Here is a 12,820-nt window from a genome sequence, read left to right as displayed (position 1 = left end):
CCAGTAACACAGCCAAAAATAGAACCCACATCTGTTGAGTGTACTACACGTTAGGCCGCACTGCCTCTGCTGCTTAAAACAAAGCCTGTACCTAAATCTTTGCAGGATGGGTGCCTAAAATATGCTTAAAGAACCTCCAATAAGTGTTTCCATAGAACTTTTCTAATTCTGCTTATCTGTAAATTTTGATCATCCTCACTGGAAACGTTTTTGTTGGTTTGTACTTGTCCAGTGACTAAAACACTAATCTTTTCAAATCTAAACATAAGCTAAGAAGAAAGGATTGGTTTTCAAATGAAATTAGGAGAAGTTAAAAATAGCTAGGAGCTACGGTGGAGGGGGGAGATTTTCACATCAGCAGTGGTGAGACTGTGAAAGATGACACTGATTTAATGTGTTCACTATGGATTGCTACCACAGTTTCCTTGTAGCAACAGTCTGAAATGTTATCTAAAATACAAATGTTCCACTGAAATCCTGCCACTTCAGTGCAGATATGTCCAGTATATGGAGTAGCACTGGAGATGTTTTTGGAACAATCTTTGTGTAACTGTATTCCATTGCCTTTGCAGTAGAATACACTAATGCAAAATAGCTGTTTTAAAGCCTCTTTGGAGTTTAATACAAAACATAGTTCTTATTAGAGTTTCTATAAAGTTATTAGGAATCTTATCAATAAAATTATTTTTAAAAGGTGACAGATATGTTCAATATCTTCATTAATGACCTGGATGATATGATAGACTGCATCCTCAACAAGTCCACAAATGACAGTAAGCTAAGGGGAGAGAGAGATACGCGGGAGGGTAGGGGTAGGAGTAGGCTTCAGAGTAACCTAGATAAATTTGGAGGATTAGGTCAAAAGAAATGTGATGAGTTTAACAAGCACAAGGGCAGATTACTGCACTTAGGACAGAAGAATCCCAAGGACTGCGAGGGCTCATCTAGGCTACGGGGAACGGTTGAAAGAAGATATGCAAATTCTGTAGGAATTTGCATATCATCTTCCGATCGCATTTTCGAAAGCAGAGCTTTCAAAAGTGAAGTAGTTAAGACGCAGCTTTTTGGGCGAACTCCCCACCCCCTTTGTCAAAAAGCTGCGCAAACCTCCTTTTTTGAGGAAGAGCGGCTTTTCAACAAAGGAGGGGAGGGTTGCCGAAAAAGCCGCATCTTAATTACTTTCACTTTTGAAAGCTCCACTTTCGAAAGTGCAATTGGAAGAAGATATGCAAATTCCTTCTTTTGACCATTCCCCGTGGTCTAGATGAGCCCCTGCAGGCGAGGGACTGACTGTCTAAGCAGCAGTTCTGCAGAAAAGGACCTGGGGATTACAGTGGATGAGAAGATGGATATGAGTCCACAGTGTGCCCTTGTTGACAAGAAGGCTAACAGCATATTGGGCTGCATTAGTAGATTATTCCACTCTATCTGGCACTGGTGAGGCCCATCTGGAGTATTGTGTCCATTTTTGAGCCCCTGCTACAGAAAGGATGTGGACAAATTGGACAAAGTCCAACAGAGTAATGAAAATGATTAGGGAGCTGGGGAACATGACTGAGGGTATGTCTACACTACAAAGTTAGTTCGAGCTAACGGACGTTAGTTCGAACTAACTTTCATAGGCTCTACACTAGCGCTCCGTTAGTTCGAACTTAATTCGAACTAACGGAGCGCATAGTTCGAACTAGGTAAACCTCATTTTACAAGGATTAAGCCTAGTTCGAACTAGCTAGTTCGAATTTAGGGCTGTGTAGACCCTTAATTTGAACTAGTGGGAGGCTAATCCTTCCCAGGTTTCCCTGGTGGCCACTCTGGCCAACACCAGGGAAACTCTATTGCCCCCCTCCCGGCCCCGGAGCCCTTAAAGGGCCACGGGCTGGCTACACAGTTTGTGCCAGTTGCAAGGCTGCCAGCACCCGTGCCAGCACACACTGCACCTGCCACACCATGAGCCAGCCACCCGAGGACACCCAGCCCTCCACTGCTCCCCAGGACCAGCTTGGCGGCTCCCAGGAGCCTGCCCGGAGACGCAAGAGGCGGGCGCCCGCTTGGTCAAGTGCGGAGATCGTGGACCTCATCGAGGTTTGGGTAGAAGCCTCCAATGTCCACGATCTCTGCACTAGCCACAGGAACGCGGCCGTCTACAGCCGCATGGCTGACAGCCTGGCCGCCAGGGGCCACCAGCGCAGCCGGGAGCAGGTGCGCTGCAAGATTAAAGACCTGCAGCAGTCCTACTCCCGGGCCTGCCTGCCAGGGGCCGACCCGGAGGCCTGCCCCCACTTCCACACCCTGGACCGCCTCCTGGGGGCTCATGCCGTCCCTGCCCCCCGGTACGTGATAGACCCCGGAGCAGAGGGACCGCTCCAGGAGACGGAGGAGGAGGAGGAGGGCTCTGAGAGTCAGGAGCCTGCCGCCAGCCTGCCCAGGACCCGGGACCCCCGAAGCACCCCACAGAGCCGCTCGCCTGTGTCGTCCAAGGCCGGGGAGGCGTCCATCTGTGAGTATCATCGTGCTCCCCTTATGTGTACGGGGGGCTGGGGTGAGAGGGAGCCCCGGGACCATGTGCCTGGGCCTTGCCCACCACGGAGCAGCAGCTGGGGATCCTGCAGGGGCCCTGGCCTTGCAGAGGGGAGCTGGGTTTCACACACCTGGGCCCCTGGGGTAATTGACCGCTGGTCTTGTTGCACCACAGCTGCAGCACCTGGGCCTACAGGGCGCACCACCCCGCCTGCAGCAGCTGCCCGTGCCTGGGCAAGCAGGAGAGCCAGGAATGAGGAGGAGTACCAGAGACGGCACCTCCGGTTCCTGGATCACCAGCTCCGCACCCAGGACCACTGGGTCCAGGAGGACCTGAGGCTGCGCCGGAGGAGTTTGGAGGCCCTGGAGGAGCAGGGCCGTGCCCTGCGAGGCCACCTCCAGAGCCTGCTCGACCGCTTCCCATTTCCTCCTGCTCCTGCTCCCCCTGCTGCTCCTCCTGTTCCCCCTGCTCCCCCTCCTGCTTCCTCCACACCCCCCGTCCCTCCTGCCCCCCCCTCCACAACCATTTCCCACCGACGCCCCCGGACCTGCAGTGTGGCGAGACGGGAGAGGCAGCCAGACTCCCACCCCTGAGCTTTCCTTTCCCTTCCTCCCTTCCCTCCCCTTCCAGCTCCCTCGTCCCAGGTTTCCCCCTCCCCTCTCCCACCCTCATTCCTCCCTTCCCCCACCCCAGTTATGTGAAATAAACATACGTTTTTGTTTGAAAAACAGGTGTCTTTATTTTACAGTAGGTAGGGAGGGGGAAGGGGAAGGGGAGTAGGGTGGAAGAAGGCCCCAGTGGGGCATGCAAGGGAGAGGTCAGTCCTCCTCCTCCACCTGGAAGCTCTCCCGCAGGGCTTCCCGGATCCGGACAGCCCCCCGCTGGGCTTCCCGGATGGCGGCGGTGCGGGGCTGACCGTAGTGTCCAGCCATGCGGTCAGCCTTAGCCATCCAGGCTGGCAGGAAAGCCTCCCCCTTTCGCTCACACAAATTGTGGAGCACACAACATGCCGCCACCACGGGAGGGATGTTGTGCTCGGCCAGGTCCAGATGGGTGAGGAGGCATCGAAAGCGGGCTTTCAGTCGCCCGAAGGCCCCCTCCACCACGATGTGGGCCCTGGTCAGCCTGGCATTGAAGGCCTGGCAGGAGGGATTGAGGTGCCCCGTGTAGGGCTTCATCAGCCACGGCTGCAGTGGGTAGGCGGCATCCCCCACCAGGCACACGGGCATGTCCACGTCCCCAACCCTGATGTGGCGGTCGGGGAAGAAGGTCCCGGCCTGCAGCTGCTGGTACACGGAGGAGTTGTGGTACACCCGGGCGTCGTGTGCTTTGCCAGACCAGCCCACATTAATGTCCGTGAACTGTCGGGGACTGCCTGTATATAAATCCAAGGTGGGGAACCTCTGGCTCATGGTTCATCAGAATTAACTGCTTGCAGGCCGCCAGATGCTTTGTTTATCTGAGAGTCTACAGGCATAGAGCCCTGGAGCTCCTAGTGGTCCAATGGTTCACTATTCCCAAACAATTGGAGCTGCAGGAAGCTGTGACCTGGGCCAGGCCACTTCACACAGCTCCCACTGGCAAGGAACAGTTAACACTGACCACTGGCAACTGCAAGTGGCTGTGCCTGTGGATGCTCAGGTAAACAAACTCTTTGGCAGCCTACCAACACCTAACCCTGATGAACCATGTGTGGTTAGTGGGCTGGAGGTTTTCCACCCCTGGTATAAATCAATGATATCCCCACATCTTGAATGCTGTATGCAGATGTGGTTGCATCATCTCAAAAAAGATATATTGGAATTGGTTCAAAAAGGGGCAACAAAAATGATTAGGGCTATGGAATGGCTTCTGGATGAGGACAAAGTAACAAGACTGGGAGTTTTCAGCTTGGAGAAGAAATGATTGAGGGGGGTTATGATTGAAGTCTATAAAATCATGACTGATGTAGAGAAAGTAGATAAGGAAGTGTTATGTATTCCTTCTCATAACATCAGCACTAGGGGACACCAAATCAATTTAATAGGCAGAAGATTTTAAACAAACAAAAAGAAGTATTTCTGTACACAATGCACAGTCAACCTGTGGAGCTCTTTGTCATTAGAACATAAGAACATAAGAATGGCCATACTGGGTCAGACCTAAGGCCCATCAAGCCCAGTACCCTGTCTGCTGACAGTGGCCAATGCCAGGTGTCCCAGAGGGACTGAATCGAACAGGTAAATGATCAATTGATCTCTCTCCTGCCATCCATCTCCATCCTCTGACAAACAGAGGTTAGGGACACCATTCCTTACCCATCCTGGCTAATAGCCATTAATGGACTTAACCTCCATGAATTTATCTAGTTCTCTTTTAAACCCTGTTATAGTCCGAGCCTTCACAACCTCCTCAGGCAAGGAGTTCCACAGGTTGACAATGCGCTGTGTGAAGAAGAACTTCCTTTTATTTGTTTTAAACCTGCTGCCCATTAGTTTCATTTGGTGGCCCCTAGTTCTTATATTATGGGAACAAGCAAATAACTTTTCCTTATTCACTTTTTCCTTATTCACTTTGTCAGAGGATGTTGTAAAGGCCAAGACTATATTAGGGTTCAAAAAAGAACTCGATAAATTCAGGGAGGTTAGATCCATCAATGGCTATTAGACAGGATGGGTAGAAATGGTGTCCCTAGCTTCTGTTTGTCACAGGCTGGGAATGGGTGACAGGGGAAGGATCACTTGGTTATTACCTGTTCTGTTCAATCCTGCTGGGGCTATGTCTACAATGGGAAATTATTACAAAATAATTTATTTTGAAAGAATAACTCCCAAAATAAATATTTTGAAATAGCGCATCTACACTACAAGGCACAATCGAAATAGCACAGAATTATTTTGAAATAGCACATCCACACTGATTAGAGTGTGCATTACATTTAGAGCCCCCCTGAAGTTCTCCGGGAAGGGCATCAGGAGAGCAGTCACTTCCTGTAGCTGCTTGCTGAGGCAAACTGAGACTCGTGCTTAAATGGAGCAACACTCTACAGCCATGTCTCACACTCCTCCATTGGCTAGCCCCTCAAGGGACACCAAACTCATGCCATGTGCTCTGGTTGCCCTCGTGGATACCACAGTACTCTCATCATGGAGCCAGAGATGCTGCAAAGCAGTGACTGCCTCCTGAATCACCTGCTGTACCTTATGTCACAGTTCATGCAGACTGCCCACATGGAGCTGCAGGAACACAACAACCAGCCTGGACTGGACCACTCCTTATGCACCCATTTCCCTTCCATTCTCCCGTGCACACCATGCAATGCTGCTTCTGCGACTGGAGACCAGGTCCCACTGGTGGGACCTCATCGTCATGCATGGGGAAATCCATGGTCGGAGCCATCCTCATGCAGATTTGACTCTTTTATTAGGGGGGTGATGAAGCACTGGAATGAATTACGTAGGGAGGTGGTGGAATCTCCATCCCTAGAGGTTTTTCAGTCCCAGCTTGACAAACACCTGGCTGGGATGGTTTAGTTGGGATTGGTCCTGTTTTCGGAATGGGGTTGGACTCAATGACCTCCAGAGATCTCTTGCAACCCTATGACTCTATGTTTCTATAGGTGGTCAAGGCCATCAATACCATCCTGCTGTGGACGGTCATCACCTTGGGCAACATGGAGCCTATCATCACTGGCTTTGCTGCCATGGGTTTCCCCAACTGCAGGGGGCCATGGACAGCATCTGCATCCCCATCCTGGCTCCCGACCACTGTACCTCCAACTATATAAATAGGAAGGGGTACTTTTCAATGGTGCTACAGGTCACAGACATTTATATCGGGTGGTCGGGGAAGACGCACAATCCCCGCATCTTCTGGAACTTGAGCCTCTTACACAGGATGTGTACCGGCACTTTTTCCCCCATCAAACCATCAGGGTCAGGGACATTGACATGCCCATCTGCATTCTGGGTGACTCAACCTATCCTTTGATTCCCTGACTGATGAAGCCCTACATGAGCAGCCTGGACCCACCAAAGAACACTTCAATACCAGGCTCAACATGTGCCTTTGTCACCTCAAGGGGGGGTTCTGGAGTCTCCATACCTGCCTGGACCTTGGCGACTGGAACATCTTTCAGGTGGTGATAGCCTGCTGTGTGCTCCACAACATATGTGAGAGCAAGGGGGAGACTTTCCTGACAGGGTGGGGGGAGGGAGGGCATAGGCTAAGCAGCTGGCCAGGGATTTTTAGCAACTGGGCACCACTTCTGAAGTGGGGAGTGCGGGGCAGGGAGCAACCAGCTCCAGGCAGATGATGACCTCCTGGCTGGTGGGCATAATATCCAGGATGGCTTCCTCCTTCTCCTCCTCCTCCTCCACAACCCCACCCTCGTGTACGCTGATGGAAGTGTCCTGGCCAGAGTCAACAACGAGGTGGGGAGGAGACTGGGCCTCCTCCCGGGTTGGCATCCAGTGGTCTGTGGTGCCACACTAGAGTGGGAACTTTGCTCCCTGGCCTTTGTATAGGACCACTCACTCATCTGCACCTTGTCCAGGGTGTGGCTGTGCCCCTTCTAGGCTAGGCTGGCAGCCATCCCGCCATAGACCTCAGCATTTTGCTCTCCTTGCCCAAAACCTTGATGATATCCAGGATCTCTACATCAGTCCAGGCTGATGCCCTCTTTCACCCCTGGCCAGGGGCTTCCAAAGTGGCTGCAGGTGTGCTCTTGGGAAATCTTAATCCATCGCTGTATGTATGTGGTGATGGATCTTGTTGGATCAAGCCTAGGGTACCTGGATCATGAAAGCTTGCTCTAGACCATAGATTAGAAGCTAAGAATGGGAAAGTTTCAGCACTGAGCTCCACTTACTAGGAGTGAAGAATTTTATATCCTCATGAGGCTCTGCTCCCACAGCTACTTTCCCCCTCAAAAATTAATCTTCGCTTATCTACCTGGCAGCAGGTTAGATCACAAGAACAAACAAATAAATGCTAATTCCTGCAGTACCTCCCTAGAAATCTGATGTGAAGTCTCAGTCATAATGCAAATCCTTTACTGAAAAAGAGCCAGCATGATCCTCTTTGTATGCGACAGTATCCATGAAGCACGGGGAAGGAAAGCAAGTTTAAATTTAAGCTTGCCAAATTTTCTAGGAGGGTTTTTTTAAAGGGAGCTGTCTATGCACTGCTGATAAAATGATCTTCCTTTATGGAAACTACTGCATTTGTCCTATAGATGGGGGAGGGAGGAGAGCGATCATTCAAAATGACAGCTGATTCTTGGAGTCTATTGTTAATGATTCCCTTGGAGGATCCTGAAAGCTTTTTTTTTTTTTTTTTAAATCCTCACAGATTTTTCTCTGTGAGGGGAAAGTTATCAAAGATGATTGTTGTAGCGTTTCAGACCCCTATTGCCATAGGAAGTATAAACCGTCAATATCTAAGGTATTTTTTTCAGCTGGCTTGCAAACACCAGCAGTCCTTATTAGAGGATGTTGAACTAAGTGCTGAAAGGTCAGAGGTGTTAGTAAGTGATGTGAATCTAGCTCTCCCATACAATGAGCTCATCTGTTGTAAGTGACTTCATTCCTAGTCCATTAATTTTTGAAGGATGAATGACATGCTGTGGATGATGCTGTATCTGCAAGTTTGTCTCTCTTGGTTTGCTCAAACCAGCATTTAGAAGCCATAGTTAAAAATGCCTTGATGTACTTGAAAGGGGGGTTAGCACTCAGATACAAAGGGTGTACTCTGTCTGGTACATGTGGAAACACAAGGGACTTGCCCCACTCAAGGATCTTTTAGGAAATAGTATTCTTAAAATGTTCCTAAATCTCAGCTGGATTTTGCACGACACAAAGAGCTAGGCTATGTCTAGACTGGCATGATTTTCCGCAAATGCTAGGCTATGTCTAGACGTGCTTTTGCGCAAAAAAGCCCCGATCGCCATTTTCACCATCGGGGCTTTTTTGCGCAAAACAAATCTGAGCTGTCTACACTGGCCCTTTTGCGCAAAGGCTTTGCGCAAAAGGACTTTTGCCTGAATGGGAGCAGCATAGTATTTCCACAAGAAGCACTGATTTCAGACAGCAGGAATTCAGTGTTCTTACGGAAATTCAAGCGGCCAGTGTAGACAGCTGGCAAGTTTTTCCACAAAAGCAGCTGCTTTTGTGGAAAACCTTGCCAGTCTAGACACAGCCCTAGAGTATTGTGAAAAGAGGGGAAAGAAGAAGCAGGAGACTTCTCTTCCATACATCCACTCTGGGATATATTATCACTAGCAGATTTACCTGGCATTGCCTGGATCCTTCAGGATAGGGCCTTGGGGTTATGGGGTGCAGGAATCTGGGGGCCAGAAGCATGTTCTCTCCTTCCTCAGCCCCTCCCCACCTACCCAAGACCTGTTCTCTCCCCCCCCAAAGCAGCTCAGGGCCTGTTCTCTACCACCCCAGGCTACCCCCTCTGGCCTTCCCAGGCCAGTTCTTTGCCCCCCAGCCATTCCCCCAAGCCACCTGGGACCTGTTCTACCCCCTCCCGCAGAGAGCAAGAGAAAGGCAGTCAGCCTTTGATGTCCTAGGAACGCAGGTGTGCTGCCTGTCCCTGATTCTACCATAAACAGAAACCAGACAGTACATGGGCTAGCTGACGACCCGGGGCCTCCCGTCGCCCTGATGGCTAGTACCAGTAATTGACACGCCTGCACTGTCCCAGGAGAGCCCTGCCCCAAATGGTGTTCCAGAGCCCTGTGCCCTCCTCCCAGCACGTCACGATGCCTGGGGACAGCTGGAGAGGGGGAATTCCCCTGGGGCAGCAGGAGGGGGGGGTCCCAAGGTGGCCCAGGAGCCCCCAAGGGGGTCGCATGTGCTTGGGGGGGGGGGGCTGTTGTGCCTTTCCCAGGGGAAGCTACAGTGTCCCAGAGGTGGCCATGGATGTGTGCTGTGTGCAGCACCCTTTAGTCTGTGTGGGGTTAGGCTTGCAACCTTGGGGCTGGCCTACTCCTGGCCAAACCGCCCCCCCCCCCAGGTCTGGTCGAGCAGAATCCCTGGGGTCCTAGGCATGTGCTGGGGCTAGCTGCCGCTTCTCTGTCCCACTTGCTCTGGCTGCACATAGGGTTGTCAGATGGCTTCAACAAAAATACCAGACACACTTGACATTACACGACAGTCTATATTACATCTTAGTTAAAAAAAATAGCAGACGTATATTTTCTCATTTATATCCTCTCAATTTGTTTCCCGAACAGAAAGCTCAAAGACTGGACTGTCTGGTTCAAAACTGGACACCTGGCAACCCTAGCTGCACGAGGTTGCATGTGCTGCATGCCTCTGCTCAGCATGTGGCCAGGCTGTGCCATGTGCTGCTACCTCTCCCCCATCCTGTGGCCCTCCCCCACCCTTCTCCAGCACTAGCGAATAGTAGCCACTGCACTCACCAGACAATCCCTCGCCAGCTTCTGAGGATGCTAACTGGTGCTGGGCCAGGATGGGAGGTCTGGCTGCTGTCCTCTGCCACCTCCTCCTCATCCGAGGACCGGTCTCCCTCCTCCTCTTCCTTCCCCAGTGGCCTGGGTCAGACAACTGGGGTGGCCACCGCCTTGTCCATCTGGGCCAACAGGGGACTGGCCCCTTTGTCCCCCAAGATCTGGTGCAGGCGGTGATACTGGGGACAAGCAGTGGCTCCGCCGCCCCCACACTCGCTGGCCCGCATGTAGGTGAGGCACAGGTCTTTCACCTTGGCCCAGACTTGTTCCAGGGTCCAGGCTGGGTGACTCTTTGTGGCCAGCGCCTGGGCCATCTGGGCAAAAATGTGTGCATTCCTCCTCCGGGACTTGGCGTCCCAGAGGGCCTCCTCCTTTCCCCAGAGGTCCAGGAGGGCAGTCACATCAGCATGGAGCCCACCGCTTGGTGCCCCTTTGGGCCTGCTGGGTGCTCTGGGGTGGCTCCTCTGTGGGTTTGAGGGACCTGGCTGAGGCTGGGCAGCTGCCATTCCTCCCTCTGGCTGCACGTGGCAAATGGCTGTGCTCCATGTCTATGCCTTTAAGGGGGGACCCAATTAGGAGGAACCAATGAGTGGTGATTGCCTGTATGGCGTGTCGGAGAGGTCACCTGTGTTTTTCACTGGAGGCCAATTCTTGTGCAAGTAAACGCTTGCTGAATGTCCACACTGCCCTCTTGTGCAAGAGTACCTGCGTAAGAGAGCTTAAGCCTGATAGAAAACAGTGTAGCTCTTGCACAAGGAGCTGTCTCTTATTATGCCGTACTGTACATTTACTTCTGCAAGAGCGGATGGGCCACTCTTAAAAGCATTTCCGGAAAATCATGCCAATCTAGACGCAGCCACACTCAATAAACTCCTAGAATCTGCTGCCCTGTAATTAAGGCAGACACCTGAGGCTAGTTAATAGCTGGTGGGAAGGAGCAGGCTAATCAGACACCTGCAGCCAATTAAAGCCTTTCCCCCAGGTAAGGAAGGGGAAAGGAGAAGAGGGATGGGCTAAGAGGAGGAAGTATGTCTGTGGAGAAGTTGAGAAGGGAAAGATTCAGTCAGGTACCAGAGAAAAGGTACTAGGGGAGTATTTGGGAAAATGGTCCAGGGAAAAGGCTGCTGTCTTGGGGTTAGAGGGAAAAAAATGTGAGAAGTTGCTCCTCAGAGTTTCCGGGCTGGAACCAGGAGTAGTGGAAGGACCCGTGTTCTTCCTGCCCCTCTTCCCGCCCCCTCCCCCAATCTTTCTTGCACCACATAAGACTTAATCCTGGGAAAAGCAGGTCCAGGATTATGGAGGGATCTCCCCTGCCACATTCATTGACTTTGTCAATGATGAAAATGGCTCAAAAAGCTGCAACCCTGACCTCTAGAAAAATATAAGAGGCAGCATGGAGAGTGGCAGTGAGCCTCTGAGGTTCATAATAACTGCTAAAGAGGTAGAGGATCCTTGGGTCACAGCCAGAACTTTGCCGCAACTAGTGTCAGGAGAGGGATTATTCACAGTGTGGCAGAAGAAAGAAGGTGAAGGAAAAAAGGGGGAGGTGTCACCAAAAAAACCACCAAGGTGTTTGGTTTTGGGTACCTTCCCCCAAGTACTTTCCTTTGCTTAACTGAGTTAAAGACTCACCACAAAGGAGGATGTGGGGAAAGCCTTTATCCAAGATATGGCAGCCCAACAAGAGGCCAACTGGATTCAGGAGTTGGCACTCCAGGAGGCTACCCACCTGTAACAAGAAACTAATGAATTGTCAATGAATCAAGCAGCCTCTGATAGTTTTCCTCCAAGAGGTAGTAAATCAGTTGAAAACCCTTACCACCCTGACTCCAGAGCCTGAAAGGACCCAAACCCCTATCGGCTGTCTGCCAAAAATGACAGCTGAGGATGATGTAGAATCCTATCTCCTAACTTTTGAGAGAACTGCTGAGCATGAGGCATAGCAACAGGGACTGTGGGCCAGCATATTTGTTTATTTTCTCTGTGGAGAGGCTCAGAAAGCCTACAATGATCTTCTTGCCTGCAAAGTTACTGTTTACCCCTGGCTGAAGTAGGAAAACTTGGCCCGTTCAGGGGTGACAACAGCTGTGAGAGCCCGGAAGTTTCATGACTGGAAGTGCCAGGAGAGTAAGCCACCAAAATCCCATCTGTATGATCTGATATTAGATTTGGTGCAGGGGGCCCCAAGGCAATACCCCCTAGCCCACTGGACAGGAGAAATATAGATGTTACGAGTGTGGGGAGTTGGGCCATGTAATGGCTATCCCCCAACCATGAAGAACCCATGTAGTGCAAACTCAGGGATTGGGACGACAAATGTGCCCTACTTAATTTGGTGCGGGTTGCAGTTACTCCAAATAATTGTATAAGGCCAGTAAAAAAAATGGGGTAGCAATTATGGTACTTGTAGACATGGGGAGGGCTATTATCCCTGATCTCTGGTGAAGCAAGCTAGTGAAGCCTAGCCAGCTAGCACGTACAGAAGTTACTTGTGTCCATAGGACTGTTAACTACTACCCCAGCATATCTTAAAAATAGCAATCCAGAGAAACATCAAGAAGGAGAATGCAGGAGTAGTCCTTCACCTTCCATATCCTATGCTCATTGGAAGAGATTTTTGCAGGTTTGAATGTCTGCCTATGTTGGAGAGACAAGATGTAGAGGAGCTCCCTGAGCTGAGGTAACCCCCCCACAGAAAAATATTCTCCTCTCATGTTTGTGGCAATATCCCAGGAGCTATTCCTCATCCCCAAGAGAGGCAAGAAGACTAAGAGGGAACAGAGGGTGGCCAAAGCCTTGGGTACCTGAATCTTGAGGCGGGTACAGAAGGCCTTCTGTATAGG

Source organism: Pelodiscus sinensis, chromosome 1, assembly GCF_049634645.1.
Source record: "Pelodiscus sinensis isolate JC-2024 chromosome 1, ASM4963464v1, whole genome shotgun sequence".
Classification (NCBI taxonomy): Eukaryota; Metazoa; Chordata; order Testudines; family Trionychidae; genus Pelodiscus; species Pelodiscus sinensis.
This window is presented reverse-complemented; position numbering follows the sequence as displayed.